This window comes from Schistocerca nitens, chromosome 5 (assembly GCF_023898315.1).
Source record: "Schistocerca nitens isolate TAMUIC-IGC-003100 chromosome 5, iqSchNite1.1, whole genome shotgun sequence".
NCBI lineage: Eukaryota > Metazoa > Arthropoda > Insecta > Orthoptera > Acrididae > Schistocerca > Schistocerca nitens.
In genome coordinates, this window is record NC_064618.1 from 249,510,271 (window position 1) to 249,532,594 (window position 22,324).

General features: G+C 41.9%; 1 protein-coding gene across 1 annotated transcript in view; it reads left to right on the plus strand.

The window, feature by feature from the left end:
- Positions 1 to 2,896: 2,896 nt before the first annotated feature.
- Positions 2,897 to 22,324, plus strand: part of LOC126259207 (protein cycle) — a 981,945-nt gene continuing 962,517 nt past the window's right edge. The window contains exon 1 of the mRNA XM_049955799.1: positions 2,897 to 3,117. The gene's annotated coding sequence lies outside the window, so the exon portion shown is untranslated. The remainder of the gene's footprint in view (positions 3,118 to 22,324) is intronic.

Below are 22,324 nucleotides of genomic sequence, written 5' to 3' on the forward strand. Positions count from 1 at the left end.
TGTGTAGGCAGGAGACCAGCTGCACCAAGGGCAGCCTGAGTTGCGATCTCAGCACACAGCCAGTAAAGTGGTATGTGTACTGCCCCAGTAGTGGTGACACAGGCATCTGGTGTCTAAGTTGAACAGCTTGCCATTTGGGCAGTTCGTTTCTTCATCTATGGAAGATCAGCTCAGCCCCCATCCTCAGCCAGTCACCATTGTGACCAGCTGGACTGCAGCTTAGAGGTCCCCTCCACGGTCGGATGGCAGTGGACTTCAAGTTAGCAGCTGCTTGTAGACACTTGTTTAATTCACCAGAGTATCCTGCAACTTAACACAGTTGGTCTTCCATTGGTATCCCAAATGCAGATGGGATGGTCTAACTCTAAGAATAAGCTTGAGGAGAACAGGTTTTGTAGCAGGCGATGATATGATCTACCCCTCCCCTCCCAAGCAGTGCTGATCAAACATGCTAAATGTGCTCTCTGTTCGGAGCCCGACAGTGCTCTCAGCTGCTCTGGTGTTTAACTTCAAGTTTCAGAGTTTTTCCTTGGGCAAAGCTTGCATCCTGAGTGAAGTTACCGTATTTAGCCTTGTTGCAGTAGCACATCCTGTCCCATACTGTTATTGAAGTGCTGAATCAGTTGTTCTTGGCTTCTCTCTTGCATGGTCTGTTGAAACATGGTCATAGCTTGTTTATACTTCAGGCCCCCATATTGAAATTTGCTTATGACACGATTGCCTAGCTGGCAGACATGTGCCAGTTGACTGTCTCCATTGGTCTTAACAAAATTTTAGTCCTGCACTAACTTACTATTCTACTGTGCAACAGCATAAAAAGGAAAGCTTGTCAAGCGTATATGGCTTTCGTATCTATTGCTGAATATATGAGGGTCATTCCATAAGCCATGGCAACTATGGTATATCTCGTAATATTGCGACAACTTAGGATTTCCACAATGCGCATTGAATCGGTAAAGCAGTGTGTGTCTGAATATCAACAAAAATAGGATTCCAGTACAGGAGGTCATGGCAAAGGTTGAAATGAAACAGATTCATTGGAACTCTGTGAAAAGTTATAGTGCAGAAGTACAAATGGAATAAAAATGAACCAAAATCATTTACTGTCCCCAGTGCATCCACACAATGAAGACATTGAATGCCATTTGGATTTTCATCAATGTGTGCCACTTGTAGCCAAAATGCCATGAGGATAACTGCCCTGTTTGCAAAGCACCTCCCACACAAAGGCTTCTTCAGTTGTGTAATGAGGTCAAAGTCAAATGTAGTGACATTTGGTGATTATGGTGAGTGGGGGAGGACATCTCACCCTGATGATACACACAATTATTGATGGTGCCCACAGTGTGGGCTGTAGCATTATTCATGGAGTATGATTGCATTATTCAGCGGTGTTGGATGTTTCTGCTGAAGTGTGCATCACAGATGGTTCAGCAGAAACTTGCAGCAGTGTTGGGTATTGACATTGTGGCCATGCCTAACAAGTTGACACTCTAGAATACTGTGGCTGTATCACCCACAGTTGCTTGTAGTTCCACATGGCACTGAGTAATAGTGTTTCTGTCAGTGAGAAAGGCAATTTTCATGTATGTTTGTTGCTCCATTCTGCTTACATCCATCTTTTAACATGTTCGAGCCCACACCGAATATTTCAGGTGCTGGTACTGAGCCATTCTCACATGCAGTCGCAATCTGTCATTTGGTTAGTGTGCTGTTTGCTGCAGGCTTTGCCCTGGCTTATGGAATGACCTTCATATAATTGGGTATTACTATGTAGAGTTATGTGTAGGCTATTGTGTAAAAATTCTGAATTATGATAAGCTAATATGTGTGTGAGTTATTATGGTAGAAGACCATAGTACTGCTGATACCGTGAAGACCCTACCTTTATTTTTATTTAAGAGTCATCAAGTTTGGAAAACAAATGATCACATGTACCAAGAAATTTCAAGGAAAAATCTATTCACTGGAAAACTTTAAGTCTCACAAGTGATTACCTAATTCTAGTTCAACATGTTTTATTTTTGCACATTGAATAAACTTGAGAAATTATTGGGATTCACCATGAAATTTGTGCTGATTTTGTGGAATATAGAAATTGAAAGTGCAACAGTCACAGTAGAACTAAAAAGTGTCTGTGTCAGTCATTAATTTTTTGTGAGAGAGGAGAAAAAACAGTTTTACAGCTGACCTTGAATCTAGTCCTGGTCAATGCTTTGGAGCAGTGTAAATACAAAAAAATGCAAATACAATAAAATGTGGCAAATGCAATAAAACATGGCAGAGACATGTAATGGTGAGGTTCCAGAGGGAAGGAAAAACTGACCACTTAAGGCAGACGCAAAGTACAGGAAATGGTTATTAATAATGGAGTAACAGTCGAGATTATGAAAAATTTTTTACACATTGGATGGTGTACTGTGGGTTGTAGCCACAGGCTATTTTTGGTGATGGTGCTAATAGTATTATTACATTGATTAGAGAGTAAGGTTTGTGGAAGAGGAAGTTGAATGGAAATTGCGTTGTGTAATTGGCAGATTAAATCACATTTAGAGAACAAGGACGGAGTAAAACTGCATTTTAATCAATTTCATTGTGGAAGATGATTACATTTGTATGAGCTGTAGCCAAAGTGCACCAAGGACAAGAAAATTATGTCCATAGCTTTGCCATGCTTTCGTATTTTTAAAATTGTGTCTCAGGCTCATAACGTACCCATATACAGTTTCCTTCGAGCACGTCATACCGGATAATTCGTGGGAAACGTATGCTTACAACGACTCTGTCGTGTTACTTCTGACATGAGGCGGCCTGAACCGCTTGAGCAAGGTCATGGTTTCAGTGGAGCTACCTAGCGGACAGAGGCCGAACTACAACAGACACTCAGTGACGTCACGACAAACACGCGAAGTGTTGGGTGTACATGGCACCAGCAGTTTTGTGTACGTTTCACGATGTGTTCGTTTTCGTTCTGTGGTATAAGTGACGAATATATCTCAAGTGTACGTGTGAGTGACTCGTTTTCGTGGAATAGTTCACGTGATTCTGCAGCTGTGTCGTCGTGTCATTAAGGAAATACGTGTTCTGCCAAAATTTTCTGGATATCACTGAAGTCTGGTAAGTATAGAATAATTTTCATCTTTTTTGTGTTTAACACTTGACGCAAACAACAGCATCATGCAGTAGTTTCTAAAATTTCTTTGTTATAGTTATTTTTTTTTAGAAAACAGTTACTGTCACAGAACATTCTGTTCATTTATTCGGCCTTGGCAAACATCGCTTTGCAATTACGTAATGAGGTCGCGCCAAAAACAAACCAGACGTTAAACGTTTTCGTTCCCAGTGATTAATTTTGCAGACAAAATGTTCCCAGAATTCAATAGAGTTCGGTTTACGGTGTATCATTGTGCTAGGCGCACGAGTTCAACGAAGTATCGAGCCAGTGTAATTTCTTGTTAATTCATGTAAATGTCTGTGTCATGTTTCCGAATGCGATAAGAATACTGCATCGAACAACATATCATCAGTCTGTAACAGACTGGTGCCGAAAAAATTATTTACATTTTCACACAAAACGCGAACATCTGGTACTGTCAGAACAACTACGAAAACAGTGTATCGTCAGCATAGTTGCGTCGATTGTAAGGAATAGCTATTGGTTAATTATGTTTCTGGGTATAAGACAGGTTATAACTTTAAAACTGTCTACGATTATACCTTACGAAAACTATTGTTGAAGAGTATTCAGTAATCCCAAATCGTTGATATAATTTGAGGGCAAACACAGGTGTTAAGAGTGGAATAAATCATATAGTGCGGTTTTTCACGAATCGAAATTGAAAACACTTCATCGTATTATGATTACCTCCATTTCACAAATGAGGTTACGTTGCATTTGATAACTATAAAAGAAATCGGTTCAGAGAAAATGTTTTTGTAACATGTGGGTCGTATTTTGACATTTCAACAGCTGCATATTGAGAGGCAAAGGCCATTGTTGGAGAAATTAATACAGTTTAAGTTATATTGCCGTAGTTATTTCCCTATATTGCTATTTATTGGACAAGAGCCCACGATGGTGTAGCTTTGCGCTATAGTTATTAAAGAGCGATTTTTTCAGTGGGCACAGAGGATAAACAAGCGTGTGTTATGATGTGCCGTGTCTTGGAATAGAAGATTTTTTTGTCATCTGCGACGCTTTTCTGCCGTGATACACATGCAGGCAAAACTTTTTCTTTGATGGTTTTAAGTTGAACAAATCAAGTTTCGGACGATTGGAGACGCGAGTTACCTACCTTTCTCTGACGTTTCATACGTTTACGTAGACTTTCTGTCACGTCGTAACAACAGTTTCCTGAGCGATCGTAAATATTGAAAAGTTGTTGGGTAATTTAGATGTGGCAGTGTTCTCTATTTTGATTTAGATATCATCTACATGCTGGCAACCGCATTCTGACACAAAAAGCGAACGTTGGCTATACTGACGCTTGCACAGCTATTCTTGGCAGCGGATCAGGGGACGTTTCACGCCATACGATAAGCCGGTACCCAGCACGTAGTCTGATGTGAAGCTTCTAGATGAAATTAATCAGTCTATTGAATGACGCTGGCCCTATACCAAACGAAAGTACGCGCTCTTTAAGGCTGACTCATTGCGTGGGGGATGGTGGGTACGAAGGAATAGGTATAAATCCTGAAATTCTCTTGAATGAAGCGTCGCGCTAAGAGCCAACTTCTAGCGCTCGTATATTTCCCCAGTAGACATGCAGTGCCAAGAAATACTATTGAGGAAACTATCGTTGTATAGAAAATACTCGATTACAAATAAAGTATCCTTGTATAACAGAGTTATCGGCTGGCGCATGAGCCAGCGAAATTTGAGAATTGACCGATCACACTACGACACAAGAACTTCCAAAACAGGATTCTCGTATGATGGCTTCCAGCATCAAGCAAACTGAAGGACGTAATTCATTTCGCGCAAAGTTTTACAGTGCCTCCCCCTTTCTTTCTCCTAACACTGATGGTCCCCGAGGCAAATTTGTGATAGCTAGGTGAGAAAGTGTCAAACACGTTCTTTTAGTTGTAGTGACATTTAGTAACGACTTTGGACATTTTCCGTATCTCTAGTTATTAATGAATGATACGACGATCATTAGATATAAATAACGAACTGAGATAATATGTTTAAATCACGTTTGTTCAAAATACGAGGGCATGCTGAAAAGTAACGCCTCCGAACTTTTCATGTGAAAACTATATAAATAAAACAAACTCTGTTAACATTCTACATCATTATTCTTCATGGGTACGTATTTATTTTTCAACATAGTCACTCTGGTAACTAACACATTTCTCCCGACGAGAGACCAGTTTGTTGGTACCGCCACTGTAGAACGTTTGACTTGGTGATGGAGCCACAACCTCACCTCTGCTTGCACTGCTTCATTACTATCAGAGGGGAGTCCTCGAAGGTGTTCTTTAACTTTTGGAAACGTATGAAAATCGGATGGGTCAATGTCGGGGTTGTATGGAGGATGATCGATGACAGTGAACCCAAGTTGCCGGGTTGTTACAGATGTCGCAGCTCTCGTGTGTAGTGTGGCATTCTCATGGTTAAGGAGAGGGTTTTCCATATGTAGACGAACTCTTTGGATTCGAAACTCAATTACATCATGCTGTTTCACACGCACCGACGTAATTACGTTACATACAGCCATGGTACTCGCGTCAATTAGGAGTTCTCTAGCGTTAGATGTCATGAAAAATAAAGATGTAGAATATTAACGTTTTATTTAAATAGATTTAAGAGATTTCACATAAAAATTGCTGTGGCGTTACTTTTGAGCACGCCCTCGTAAATAATCGTTAGATTTACGCGAAATTTACATCTGCCCCATCGTGCAAGTTACACAGACAAGGTGTGTTGTAAGTACGTTTCATCTACTTCGTGACCTGGGCAGGCTGTTCTAAAGCCCAGGATTCCTCTCAGCAAGAGTCGCAGAGATTTGGTGTTGGAGTACAGGCAGGGCCAGTCTGAGAATTTATAATTTGCCCCTCCTCATTCGTAAACTTTTACACACGTCCGTTTTGTCTACTAATTGTGACACACCCTGTACACAAATCGTGCACTGTTGCTCCAAGCGGCTGCTACTAATTGTGATACATCCTGTACAAAGTCTATACTTGTGACACCTTTGCCGCCTCCAAGCGATGGGCCTTAAACCAGCCCTGGATACAGGGAATTCAAGTAGGCTAGTGACAAGTTCGTTGATGCTTCTGAACACGCGAATTTATTGCAACAATTGTGAGAGCCGTATCAAGCAAGTAATTGCTCCGCCAAAACGGTAAGTCTGAAGGTAAAAAAACTGTGCAGATGTCACGTACGAGGGCAGCATAAACTCAAAGGATCACCAATTTTATTCATTTTTCGTACTACTGTAGCACATACTTAGACGTAACAAATGCTGCTCTAGTACGATGCACTTCTCAAGCGCCACCGAGAAATCAAGCTTCATGGTTTTACAAGCTTGTCGGGGGTAGAAAATTCTAAATTCTTATGTGTAAAAATTGATGAAAACTTAAACTGGAAGATATATAAAGGCAGCAGACCTGCTACAACATTTAGGTTCGGCTACTTTTGCCATAAGAATAATTGTAGCCTCCGGGGATTAAGAAGTTGAGTAAGTTAACTTGTTTTAATTCATTTGTATGTTGCGGGATAATATTCTGGGGTATCTTTTCACGCAGGGAAAAAGTATTCCATGCACAAAAGAAAATAATTATAGAATTATATGTGGAATTCATAGCCTTACATCTCGGAGGCATCTCTTTAAACACATGGGAATATTAACCACAGCCTCACAGCACATTTATTCGCTTACGATTTTTTTTTTATCAATAATCAATCTGAGTTTGAGACTAACAGCGATATTCACAAATACAACACTAGAAGAAGATATAATCTGCATTAACCTTTAATGAATCTAACTTGGGCACATGGTCGTCCCCAGAAATTTGCCATGGGCCAGAAGAGTGCCATTTTTGCACAAGTTATATATCTGTATAGTGAGCAAGCAGTAAAGGAAACAAAAGAAAAATTTGGAGTAGGAATTAAAATCCATGGAGAAGAAATAAAAACTTTGAGGTTCACGGATGACATTGTAATTGTCAGAGACAGTAAAGGACCCGGAAGAGCAGTTGAACGGAATGGACAGCGTCTTGAAAGGAGTATATAAGATGAATATCAACAAAAGCAAAACTAGGATAATGGAATGTAGTTGAATTAAGTCGGGTGATGCTGAGGGAATTAGATAAGGAAATGAGATACTTAAAGTAGTAGATGAGTTTTGCTATTTTGGGAGCAAAATAACTGATGATGGCTGAAGCAGAGAGGAGATAAAATGTAGACTGGCAATGGCAAGGAAAGTGTTTCTGAAGAAGAGAAATTTGTCAAAATCGAGTATAGATTTAAGTGTCAGGAAGTCTTTCCTGAAAATATTTGTATGGAAGTGAAACATGGACGATAAATAGTTTAGACAAGAAGAGAATAGAGGCTTTCGAAATGTGGTGCTACAGAAGAATGCTGAAGATTAGATGGATAGATCATGTAACTAATGAGGAGGTACTGAATAGAAATGGGGAGAAGAGGAATTTGTGGCACAATTTGACTAGAAGAAGGGATCGGTTGGTAGGACATGTTCTGAGGCATCAAGGGATCACCAATTTAGTATTGGAGGGCGGCGTGGAGGGTAAAAGTCGTAGAAGGAGACCAAGAGATGAATACATTAAACAGATTCAGAAGGATGTAGGTTGCAATAGGTACTGGGAGATGAAGAAGCTTGTACAGGATAGAGTAGCATGGAGAGCTGCATCAAACCAGTCTCTGGACTGAAGACCACAACAACAGTATATAGCAACTGCAAATTTCGCGTCGCGTTATTCGACACTGGACTCGTACACGAGTGAGGTACAAGGTGCCGCCAGGTCCTGTGGTTTAATTTTACTTGGATTTCCAGGGATGTTTCCTTTAACGAGCCACAGCCGCTTCTTCCTCCATTCATTTCCAAATGAGCTACTGATCTCTTTCGAAAGACATCGTCTAAACGTCGAACACCATTTTTGTACCGTCGTTGGGAAAACCGTTATCAGTGTAATTGCGGATCGTGGACTGCCAGCTGGATTAATTTGTGGTTAGGCGCTTGATTTATATACTGAACGAAAACGTTAGCATGATGCACTCCCAAATAATAAAGAAATAAAGTAAATCAAGTATCGTATTAACCATGTTGTTACTGAAGGAAATGGAAAATCGTAAGAAGAACCTTTCACACTTTTAGTTCCCTAGCTACTTCAATATTTTTACGTGTTGAGGACGTTCAGTGTGTCGTTCATGTTCAGCCAATTAACTCCCGTGTTTTACTGGCGAAAACTATTGGATCATCTTTGTGCAACGAAGACTACAATCACAGTAAAGGTTTCCGCGGCCATAATCACCGTGTATTTGACGTAGACTGCTGGACAAATGGCGCATCCAGACTTTCCAATGTATTACCGTCTTCACCAATACTCATTCATGTTGCTGCTGCAAATTTTGTGTGATCTATTCGCTTTCCATTAGGTCGTCATGTTGATCGTTCTTTATCTCTTTGATTGCAACAAAGAATTTCCTTGGTCCATCTTCTATGTATTCGTCTTCCTATTAATTCTCAACACGGATCTCTTCATTGTTCGACGAGCCATCAGTTTTTAAATGATCTCCGTATCGAAAGCTCATGCATCACTGCCATAAGTCAAATCAGGTAGAACCCACTGATTTCAACTTTTTGTGTCAGAAACTTCGGCAACTAGTACCTACTCTGAACTCTATATAGTTTATTAATACTCTTGGAGTCGTTTGCCACAAGTACGGAAACCCGTCAACCGGTTCTACGACTCCATTGTGAATGTGTACTACACACATAAAAAAAACAAAAAAAAAAAGTTTTGCATCACCTCAGTTCCGAGAGTTCCGGAACCTGTACAGAAAACTGGAATAGAGATCAACATAAACATCATTTCCGCCCTTTTTATTGCTCATGAAACCCACACATTGCATGTTGTACCACCATACAGCAAGATCTTCATAGGTAGTGGTCCAGATTGCTGTACACACCGGTACCTCTAGTACCCAGTAGCACGTCTTCTTGCATTGATGCATGCCTGTATTCGTCGTGGCATACTATTCCCAAGTTCATTAAGGCACTGTTGGTCCAAATTGTTCCATTCCTCAACGGCTATTCGGCGTAGATCCCTCAGAGTGGTTGGTGGGTCACGTCGTCCATAAACAGCCATTTTCAATCTATCCCAGGCATGTCCGATAGGGTTCATGTCTGGAGAACTGCAGGCCACTCTAGTTGAGCGATGTCGTTATCCTGAAGCAAGTCATTCAAAAAATGTGCACGATGAGGGCGTGAATTGTCGTCTAAGACAAATGCCTCGCCAATATGCTGCCGATATGATTGCACTATCGGACGGAGGATGGCATTCACGTATCGTACCTTCCATGACGACTAGCGGCGTACATCGGCCCCAAATAATGCCACCCCCAAAACATCAGGGAACTTCCACCTTCCTGCACTCGATGGACAATGTTTCAAATGGTTCAAATGGCTCTGAGCACTATGGGACTTAACAACTATGGTCATCAGTCCCCTAGAACTTAGAACTACTTAAACCTAACTAACCTAAGGACAGCACACAACACCCAGCCATCACGAGGCAGAGAAAATCCCTGACCCCGCCGGGAATCGAACCCGGGAACCCGGGCGTGGGAAGCGAGAACGCTACCGCACGACCACGAGATGCGGGCGGACAATGTTTCTAAGGCGTTCAACCTGACCGGGTTGCCTCCAAACACGTCTCCGACTATTGTGTGGTTGAAAGCATATGCGACACTCATCGGTGCAGAGAACGTGATGCCAATCCTGAGCGGCCCATTCCGCATGTTCTTGGGACCATTTGTACGGCGCTGCATGATGTCGTGGTTGCAAAGAGTGAAGTTGCGCATCATGCAGCCTATTGCACACAGTTTGAGTCGTAACACGACGTCCTGTGGCTGCACGAAAAGAATTATTCAACATGGTGGCATTGCTGTCAGGGTTCCTCCGAGCCATAATCCGTAGTCAGCGGTCATCCACTGCAATACTAGCCCTGGGGCGGTCTGAGGGAGGTATGTCATCGACAGTTCTTGTCTCTCTGTATCTCCTCCATGTCCAAACAACATCTCATTGGTTCACTCCGAGACGCCTGGACACTTCCCGTATTGAGAACCCTTCCTGGCACAAAGTAACAATGCGGACGCGATCGAACCGCGGTATTGACCGTCTAGACATGGTTGAACTACAGACAACACGAGCCGTGTACCTCCTTCCTGGTGGAATGATTGGAACTGATCGGCTGTCGGGCCCCATCCGTCTAATAGGCGCTGCTCGTGCATGGATGTTTACATGTTTGGGCGGGTTTAGTGACATCTCTGTACAGTCAAAGGGACTGTGTCTGTGCTACAGTATCCACAGTCAACGTCTCTCTTCAGGAGTTCTGGGAACCAGGCTGATTCAAAACTTTTTTTGGTGTGTGTGTGTTAACTTTTGATTGCGTTGTTTATAAATTACTAAGTGATAAACCCGACACTTCTCAGGTATTCATTTTGCCAATTTTCTATTAGAAACGAAAACAAAATTTGAAATTATGAACCAGTCGTACAAATAAATGCATAATGGACATATGTATAAGTGCAGCTGCTTTGCTTGTCTACAAAGCGATTTTGTATACGTCTCTATGGCAACGTCTCTTCCTAGCTATAAAGACAGTTATTGGCGTCGCAGTTGAAAGCGCTGGCAGGTGTTGGGTATTTCCTTAAGTTGTCCTTTTAGTAGTAAAGAATTAATATAACATCACGTATGATATCGCATGTTTTCACGCATCTCAGTGTTTTTGACGTCGTATCTCCTGAATTTTGTGTGGTACTACGTTATAATTTTCTAGGTGCATTTAGTGGCATATGTGGATACTGTCTGCGAAATTTATTCCGAAAAGAGTTAGTCGGAGATAGGTAATAAATTTAAACGTCATGCATGATGCAACAGTTTTTCACGCATCTCATTTTTTATGACATCCTATTTCCTGAACGATGGTGGTTCTCACCTCCACAACGATTGTTGCTTGACCAAGACTGGTTGAAATCGGTGTAGTTGTTTAGGAGGCGATGTGAAACATACACACACATACACACACACACACACACACACACACACACACACACACACACACACACACAGACATTTATATGTATGGATTTTGGTCTTACTTTTGTTAACTTTTGTTCTCCTTCTAAACGTGCTTTACTATGTTCTTCCGTACGTTGTTGAACCTGTAATGATATAGTGACATTTTAGTTCCTCAAATTTGCGGTATGCTTTAAAGCTTGCAGGTCGATCCGTCAAGCAAAGGTAGAGACGGACAACTCACGCGCCCCCTTCCCGTAACGGTAACCACCGGAAACTGTTGCATCAATCTACCATCAGAAAACTGTGCTGGAGGACTGTAGGAGAGCCTAGTGATCAAAACATAACAGCCATTGATATCTTTCCAAAGACATCGAATAATTTTCTATTAGAAACGAAAACAAAATTTGAAATTATGAACCAGTCGTACAAATAAATGCATAATGGACATATGTATAAGTGCAGCTGCTTTGCTTGTCTACAAAGCGATTTTGTATACGTCTCTATGGCAACGTCTCTTCCTAGCTATAAAGACAGTTATTGGCGTCGCAGTTGAAAGCGCTGGCAGGTGTTGGGTATTTCCTTAAGTTGTCCTTTTAGTAGTAAAGAATTAATATAACATCACGTATGATATCGCATGTTTTCACGCATCTCAGTGTTTTTGACGTCGTATCTCCTGAATTTTGTGTGGTACTACGTTATAATTTTCTAGGTGCATTTAGTGGCATATGTGGATACTGTCTGCGAAATTTATTCCGAAAAGAGTTAGTCGGAGATAGGTAATAAATTTAAACATCATGCATGATGCAACAGTTTTTCACGCATCTCATTTTTTATGACGTCCTATTTCCTGAACGATGGTGGTTCTCACCTCCACAACGATTGTTGCTTGACCAAGACTGGTTGAAATCGGTGTAGTTGTTTAGGAGGCGATGTGAAACATACACACACACACACACACACACACACACACACACACACACACACACACACATTTATATGTATGGATTTTGGTCTTACTTTTGTTAACTTTTGTTCTCCTTCTAAACGTGCTTTACTATGTTCTTCCGTACGTTGTTGAACCTGTAATGATATAGTGACATTTTAGTTCCTCAAATTTGCGGTATGCTTTAAAGCTTGCAGGTCGATCCGTCAAGCAAAGGTAGAGACGGACAACTCACGCGCCCCCTTCCCGTAACGGTAACCACCGGAAACTGTTGCATCAATCTACCATCAGAAAACTGTGCTGGAGGACTGTAGGAGAGCCTAGTGATCAAAACATAACAGCCATTGATATCTTTCCAAAGACATCGAATAAAACGGCGGGAGCACAATAACATGGATTGTAAGTAACAGCAGTGTACAGCATTAACACCGAGTATTAAGCCAGGTTTACCGCAGCGAACATTAGCGAACGAGCATTCACTGTGGGTAACAGCATTCGGCCTTGTTCGGTTCACATACCCAGGTGTTCGTGTTCGGCTGATTGCCTGTATCTCAGCGAACCATAAAACGAATCGTCCATAGCGCAGACGGTATTCGTCTTTTGTTTTCACGCGAAATACTGTTGTTAATGGCTTGAGTTGAATGAACAACGAAGTGGTCAGAACAGAATGTAATATTGCTAATACAGTGTTTCACAGTTCCTATTACAGGCTTCTAGGGGTTGTAGAGGGGTCTGAGTAGATAGTGTTTCGATAAGAAACGCGTACCTGGAAATGCACTATTTGAAGAATGGATCACTTTCAAATTTCCCACTTCACGGTACATATACAAACTGAGAGGCCGCCGCCTTCGGCCGCTTTCGTAATTACGATATCACATACGGCCACACCGTACTATTTTTGCCCAACTACAACAACGCCTGAGAGAAACTAGTACGTTCACAACTAAAGCCCGTTTTACACGAGCGACTTTCTGGTCAAAATCGACTACTCGAAGTTTGTGCTCTTTTCGTGCCTGCCGTGTAAATCAGCAACCAACCACAACGCGAGCATGTGTATGACGTCAGTGATCTAGAGATTGTGACGAGTGTAGAGTTCTAAATTTCCGATGATGCACACTGCGCGTGCATAGACTATAGCTGTTGTGGCGTAAAGTTGAGCGCCGGCACGCCAGTCGTTGAGCAGAGAGGGCTGTGACAACACGTCAGCCAATCGCGCACTGGCTGAACCCCTCTCCAGGACGATAATGCAACAGCAGCGGCCCCTACGCGAAGAGGACATAACGCCGCGCGGGACTGATCGCGGCCCAGTCGAACAGCAAGCAACCTCAAGACTAGCGAGTAGCATAGAAGCATCAAAGCTCAATACTTCGCTTGAACCCTCTGTGTGCCAGACATTGGAATTGTGCAGAAGAAACTTAATTATTTCGTATGTCACTTGCGACACATTGGTGTAACACAAAGTTAAGTATTATAATTGCTCGTTTAGTAATAAAACTCATTAATAAGATTTATTTGAATGTTGTCTAGCAATTCCAGAAAGCAAGTTTCCTAGAAACCCCACATTGACGACTAGGCAGGTTTTAACAATAGCGGCGTCTGCTAACATTGGAAGTTCTGGTCGATCTCATTCCTATTACAGAAAATGATTTTGTGTTTTCTTATCTTCTTAATCTTTATTATGTTGTTAGCTTTGTTTTCGTGGCACACTGAAGAGTTACACAACTTCTTGGCATTTTTTCCGTACTCGTCCAACAAGAGACAGAAAATATGTGAAAGTAAAAATTACTTACGTTTTACAGAGAAAAAACCTAGACTATGCACAAATAAGAATATAAATAGATAAACGTATTTTAATGATAATTAGTTCAACAGTGAAAGAGTCAGAATTATTAGGCATGAAAAATAATTTTCGTTGTTACTAGGCACTTAGCAAGAAAACAAGATACAAAGGATAGAGCCCAAAAGCCGCTATTTACTGCGTTCTACAAATTGCCCGACGTGTTTGCAAATGCATATTTTCTTGAGCTAGTAAGTGTATATGTTCTGAAATGTTTGGATGGCACTGTTCCTATTCTTTTAGTTCTCAGGAGTGCGAACAATTTACCCCATGACCGTTGGCAAAAACTTCCACTGCTCTTATAAATAATAAATACTATTGTCATTGCTTCTTCTTAAATTTTGTTAGTATATTTCGATTTTTCCGTAAAAACGTTTTTACTATCCAGATGCCAAATAGTACAGCAGTCCACTCTCACAACACCGGCAATTTTGGCCCTGACGTCTAAACGAAAATGACCGCTCAATACAGACAACACTAAGTACGGGAATAAAACGCCAGAGGCGTTGCAGTAGACACACTTGTTTCGAATGGTCAATTGAGACAAGAACGTCGAACGTGTAGAAGGGATTTAAGAGAGCTGATTAGTGGTGCTCGACGGACGTGCCGCACTTTTGAGCCGACGTGCTTCGTCGTGTAGAAGAGAATCCGACGACGAGTACTCTGAACATTGGTCATGCGATGGTCTCCTGTAAATCACAAAGGTCGGAGCTCATTATCCAAATGGTACATTTCCAGACGTGGATGCCTTATCAGAACTTTATCTACTAAGCCCACTCTACAACTCCTAAGAGGCCTGTAATAGCAGCGCCCTGTAGCAGAATATAGGTGCTTATAGGACACAACAGATCAACAGCACGAAATGTCGAACAAAAAGAAATATGATTGGTAGAAAGCTGCCGAACCACTCAAAGGTCCGACTGGGGAGATGAAATGGTTCAAATGGCTCTGAGCACTATGGGACTCAACTGCTGAGGTCATTAGTCCCCTAGAACTTAGAACTAGTTAAACCTAACTAACCTAAGGACACCACAAACATCCATGCCCGAGGCAGGATTCGAACCTGCGACCGTAGCGGTCTTGCGGTTCCAGACTGCAGCGCCTTTAACCGCACGGCCACTTTGGCCGGCTGGGGAGATGACAAAGACAATAAATTCATTACTTGGCTTCATCAGGTGAGAACGCAGTGAAGATGCACAAGCCTTTGTATTTCTTTTTATTAAAAAGGAACAGCACAAGAAATTTAGTTGAAAATAAACGAAAACGAATTTGTATCCATTTTGTTGGCTAATGTAAAATTGAAAATATACGAAAGAACTGACCATTCGTGGCTTACGCTCAAATCTGCAGTCAGTACATAGAGATGTATCATTGTTATTTGTGATATAACAACTAAATAAATAAAAATCGTTTTCCCCTCGGTCACAGCGTCTCTCTCCAAGAAACTACGTAGCAGATTTCATCAAGCCATACGCATATTTTACAATACAGTACTCTTAAATCATTAATATTATTTTTCATTTAATTAAATCGCTCAGTGCTTTGCGCATGTCACTGCAGACATCACGAAATGTCTGAGATGTAGCAGCTCTTGAAATTCAAAATAATTACCAACTTAATTGTCTCCAGCTGCTAAGCAGAAGAATATATTTCTCGTCAGTAATTAGTGACCTGCTTTTAAAATTCCACTCTAAATTGCTATAAGAAGCCAGCACAAAACGTCATCGACATATGTACAAAATTTAGGAATAATGCTAAGCAAGGCTGGAACTGCAATGCAGTGATAACGTCTCATATTTGCCTGAAAATCCAGACACCACGCCATTTTGCTTATTTGGTCAAAACTAGCGCGCTCACCAGGCGAAATAATCATTTGTGCAAATCATAATTGTGCATCGTGACTCTAACCAATGTTATGACGAGTGAAACCTGTGAATAGCCCGATCAAAATTACTTGATAGTTGACACTTCACGCATTGTAGCTGGTTTCCTCCAATCAGAGCAGTGAACGTCATGCCCGAACCGTTCACCGTTGCCAAAATGCCAATTAGTTCACTTCTATTTCCTTGTTGGGCTTTCTTTCTTGCTTGATATGTTTGGACCTGTAATCCTGTGTCTGGCCGTTTTATTTCGTATTTCATCACACATGATAACTGCACCAAAAACACACACACACGACGATGCTAACGAAATACACACGTTTCATACACAGCTCTAGCCGAACACTGCTGAATCCTTTCGCACAAGACGCGATTCAGCTTCATTTACATAGTTATTACAATCACAGAGATCGGGTTACACTACATAAGCTCGCACGATATTGCGTGAAGATGAATTTTTAAAGGTTGTCAGTTAATCGTTGCAACTGGGACACAAGGGTCATAGATACAACAGCTTTCTGCAGTATAATGACATAGCGTAGTAGTTAGTGTATAAACTGAAAAATAGAAGGTGGAAGGTAAAATGCTGCGAGACCTTTTATTTTTCTGAATGTAAAAAAACATCGATTATCATTTTTATTCACTGTTTTGGTTTAAACGTAATATTTTTATCTCTAATACTTCGCTGCGTCATTTTCATAATCATATTGCCTCTTTGTTTGCTCTTATTTTTCTTCCTATCATTCTTTTTTTCATCTGGAATCTGCTTGTGTCGCCTATAATCTGCAACTAAATGCCAGCCAGGACTGCTCATCGGTTTGTAACGCGACATCCCGTGTAGCCAGTGCGAGGACAAGTAACCAGTGACAGCGAGAAATCCTTTTGCTTTTACCGTTAAAACTTAAATTTTGCTGCGGAAGATGGCAATGCGAACAAACATATTATGAAATTTTCCTGTCCTGAGTGTGCTCGTAGAAGTTAGCCTTAAACGTCGTCAACAGAGCGATCGTGATTGTAGTTCTGCGCAGATTGTTGATCGCCGTTTTTTCGTATCCAGTACGCATCACGAGGCTGTAGTTAGATTAGGACACGAGTTTAAATTCAGGGCTACAAAACCGTCGTCTGCCGTAATTCAGTCATTGGTCACTTAAAATCAGGTTTCGACAGAGCATCTCGCATGTCTGTCATACTTCGCGGTGGCTGCTTCCAACATTGCTCCGCGTTTCACGTTAGCAGCATTTGAGAAGTGATCCGTCGTGTCTGTGTGTCGCCTATAACCTAGCAGTAGCGTGGAGCGCATGAGGCAACACTCTAGGGGCAAGAGACAGACGTCAGCTATCAAGCAAGTTTAATCGGTGTATAGTAATTATTGGGTCCAAAAAATAAGTACAGCAGTAACGCAGCGTTCTTAGCGTTGGCATGCTATGTTCGTTCTTTTTCGTGTTATCTTCTGTTATCTCCACTATAAACGCTTGGTCAGAGGTACAAGCGAAGGGTAGCGAACATGGCAAATTATGTACGAATGCTAGTTCGCTTGTGTTCGCTTCCAATCGCTCCGAAGTAAACGAGGTTTTCAAAGGCAGAATGGTCGCCCCTTATTCGTAATTTGTATATGCACACGCCAGCAGCTACGTCCGACGTCAGTGTGATAACGAAAATAATTATAAAAACGCGTTGTTGATATAACGCGCATCGTGCTACAATGCAAGAATTTAGAAAGCAACGAATACCACGTATCGGTAACACCAAAAAGATTAGTTGATTCCGAATACAACTCAGAAACAGAACTGTTAGACCAACCGGATCAGCCCCGTCTCCTCGGGTATTACAGTAGATCCTGAACGAGAGAACAGAAACTGAGGTATTAGTGCAGCACGTCTGTGTGTTGTTATCAATAAACTTTCCTCTTGTGATGTTGGTACTCGTTGCACAGTAAAATCACTCAGGTGTCAAATTGCTCTGTGAACTACTCCTGTTTAAAGAGTTTTTAAAAGCGGTCACGTTGTAAGTGCTTCGTTCAAACCGTAAAGCATGATGTCATGGAACTATTATGTTGGGCAAAAACAGTTTTTTAAATTTATTTTTATACTTTTTTCAGAAACTTATGTTTCTATTATCAGTGCTGGATTATGTGCCAGTAGAACGTCATACCACATATAAGAGTCACCACTATTAATTCCCGGAAAAGATCGATCTGCGCGTGGTCCATACTCAGCTATGTTATAACTGCAATGCAGTAGCCCTTATATGTGGTATAAAGTCTTTCTGGCGCATCATACGGCATTGATAATGGAATCATAAGTTTCTTTTATCAGTATTCCGATAAATTTAAAAGACAATTTATAGGAGTTCGGTGGATCTTGTTTCCCTATAAGATGGGATATGGTGTATGTCCACTAGCAAGTTCAAAATGGCTCTGAGCACTATGGGACTCAACTGCTGTGGTCATTAGTCCCCTAGAACTTAGAACTACTTAAACCTAACTAACCTAAGGACATCACACACATCCATGCCCGAGGCAGGATTCGAACCTGCGACCGTAGCAGTCGCACGGTTCCGGACTGCGCGCCTAGAACCGCGAGACCACCGCGGCCGGCCACTAGCAAGTAATCTTCCCAAGTAACTTCTGCAAGCGCTTACAGAGGTGTTTACTTGCCTAAGTTTACTTCTACATGTCTCTTGGGCAAATTGGTTTTGGGAAATTGCAGTACTTGCAGCAGCGTTTCCACTATAGTCACATGGTGAGATACACAAATGCAAGTTTACGATGTCATGCTTAAAAACCATAGCAGCCTTCATCGTTGTTGCATTATTTATTGGAGAAAAACCGCCACAGAACACAAAAAGTTAGGAAACAAGAAATGTTTTGGCAAATAAGTGGATACAGAGGCGTACATAAGTTATTAAGGACAACCCGCCTTTGTGGCCGAGGTCTCTAATACGCTTGTGCGGTGGCGCTCGACCCAAGGGTAAGCCAGTGCGAATCCTGGTGGAGCAGAAGGTTTTCACTGCCGGAATTTGGCCGACAAGAGATGTGGACGTGGTGGTGTAAAGTTCCCGCTCACCAGACTTTGCGCCAATGTCCTGGTTTAAATGCCAAACCTCTGTACGGTGTCTCTTGAAGAGAATGCATGATACACTGATGATAGTGATATCGCCAGTCGGACGGGGACTAAGCTTGACGGCCCCCTGGGTGCTGTTCGTGAGGAGTGGGCTGTGTGCTGCCACCATATTTCAGCCTCTCCCTTCTCACGTCCATCATCATACAACACCAGCATTCTTGTACAGACTCGCTCGCAACACACAAGAGTAGTATTTTTAGAGCTTGTTGCAAAATAACTAAAGACTGAACTAAACTCGGAAGACTTCGCTCAGATTAAAAGCTTTCTGAGAACGTCGTATTCCGATTTCGAACGTTTGTTGTCTGTTGTTGAATGAAATACTCGAAAACAGGATACAGAAATATGGCAAGCAGTATTTACTACTTTTTTTACAAATATAATACGTGTATGTTTACGCTAACATTAAAAAAAATCAGCTAAAATTTAAAGACGTGTGTACTGCTTTTCTACTTCCCCTTCTCAGGGAAAGGTAATTGGTAAATTCATTTCACACTTCCGTGTCTGACGGTGACCAATTATACAGGGTGTTCGGAAGTTCCCGTTACAAACTTCTAGGGGGGGGGGGGTGTAAGTGCATAATATGTCCAGAAATGTCATCCAACGACTTTACAGAGCGTGAAAGTTACAGGCACCGGCGCCTGTAAGTGTATGTACGAAAGTTGGAACTTTAATAGTGGCAACTATTTATTTATACCTCATACAAATTAGATACGTGTTTCTATGTTTTACTGACATTCAAAGTAGTCACCAGCATTGTTTATAAGCCGTTACCAGCGATGTGGAAGTCATAGGATACTCTTAGCAGTGCCAGTTGTGTTGACAGTTCGAGCGACGCGGTCAATTGCCCGACGAATTTGTAGCAGCTCTATAGCACTTAGCAGCCCCATCAGTGAAACAAATCAGGAACAGCTTCACTGTACGTGCTTCAGCACTGTGCTGCAAAATGATGGTCAGGTCCTGCAGGAAGTGTCATCATTTCTGTCTCTGAGCTGGTCGTAGGTTGTGTCCCAAAATGAACACCATAGACACAGAAGTGATGACACTTTCTGCAGGACCTGACCATCATTTTGCAGGACAGTGCTGAAGCACGTACATTGCAAGCTGTTCCTGATTTGTTTGACTGATGGGGCTGCTAAGTGCTATATCACCAAATGCACTCCCCTGACATAAGCCCTCGTGAGTTCAACTCGATTCCTAAATTGAAGGAAACACTTCACGGCATTCGTTTCAGAACTGCTACAAATTCGTCTGGCAACAGACCGCGTCGCTCGAACTGTCAACACAACTGGCACTGCTAAGAGTGTCCTACGACTTCCACATCGCTGGCAACGGGTTATACACAATGCTGGTGACTACTTTGAAGGTCAGTAAAACATAGAAACACATATATAATTTGTATGAGCTGTAAATAAATAGTTGCCACTATTAAAGTTCCAACCCTCGTATATAGGGTGTTTCAGAAGTAATGGTTAATATTCAGCGATATTACAGGAATGATCATTCAAAACAAAAAAGTCAAGTAAACATGGGCTCTAAAACGCATACCTTAAAAACTATGAGCAATTCTTGATCTTCGACACTGTGAAGCAAATCTCTTCTATTGCCAGCTCTTTACTTTCCATGTTTTGGAAAGTGGCAGTATGGACCAAGACGAGAAAAAAATTCCAGTAAACATGTGCTCTGAAATACATACCTTAAGAATTATGAGCACTTGTTCATCTTCGCTACTTTGAAACACAACTCTTCTAATGAACCCATGTGAGTTGAATGAACAACGAATTGGTCAGACAAGAATGTAACATTGCGCTAATCCAGTGTTTCACAGTTCCTACTACGGGCTTCTATCGGCTGTAGAGGGGATGTAGTAGAAACACCTGCCTGGCAATGCACCGTTTGAAGACCGGATCACTTTCAAATTTCTCACTTGACGGTAAGCACACAAACTGAGGAGAGGTCACCGTCTTCAGCCCCTTTTGTAATTACGCCGTCACTTACCACCATTCAGAACTATTTTTGTCGACTACAGCAATGACTGCGAGAAACTAGTACGTTCACAGCTAAGGGGGCTGACGGTGGTGCTCCACGTACGCGCCGCCCTCTCGACTTTGGAGACGGCGTGCTTCGTCCCGTGGAAGAGAATCCGACGACGTGTACTCAAAACATTGCTCATGTGATGGTCTCCTGTAGATCACAAAGGTCAGAGTTCATTATCCAAGCGGTACATTTCCAAACATGGGTACCACATCAAAACTGATACATTTGTTTGAGCACATCTGTCTTTTCGCCATTCTCCTTTTCGACACGGACATTTTCGTACCGGTATTGAACATACAAAACTCCTGCAAGTTTGAGAAAAACTTTCAACAACTGACAAGTTTGGCAAGTATTTGCAGGAAGATGCAAGGAAATCTTTCCACTAACTTGCACGCGACTAGCAACTTTACTTGCAAGTACGCACACGCCTTTATACAGCTGCGGACCCAACACAAGCTTACACCACGTCGAAATGCATCAAGATAAAAATCTTGGTTGTGAACGGGTTATTGACGAAAGATATTCATCTAAAGTTTTTGAGGTGAGTGTCTGTCCTTCAGTTAGAAGAGGGCTGTTATTTTGTCCAGTTAAGAAAAGAGTGATTTGAGTTCAAACGCGACAGTATTTGGCACGAAAATGAACCACGTGAAGGCAAAACCGAAACTGCAACGATTCACGAAAACGTAGAGAAAAAGCAAAGCGTGGTACTAAAAGACCGGCCGCTGTGGGCGAGCGGTTCTAGGCGCTTCAGTCCGGAACCGCGCTCCTGCTACGGTCGCAGGTTCGAATTCTGCCTCGGGCATGGATGTGTGTGATGTCCTTAAGTTAGTTAGGTTTAAGTAGTTGTAAGTCTAGGGGACTGATGACCTCAGATGTTAAGTCCCATAGTGCTTAGAGCCATTTGAACCATTTAGTACTAAATGGACGCCGCTATGGGTGTAACAGAAGGAAGAGTGCTCTGCATTTTTCATGGAGAATTAACAATTAGAAATTCGTTGCCGTCGATGAGACGTTAATCCTCCACGTCGCAGTAGAAATCAAAATGCCAATCCGAACAGGGTGTCGAAACTGGCGACCTCGTCCAAAAAAATGTGGAGACGATTACGAACACTGGTCTTCCCTGACTTTAAAAGGGAATTATTACTGACTGCTTTCCTGAGCGTATACAATAAATAGCTATGTAACTCGTCTGGACCCACTTGATCTACGAGGGGCGCTCAGTAAGTAATGCAACACATCTG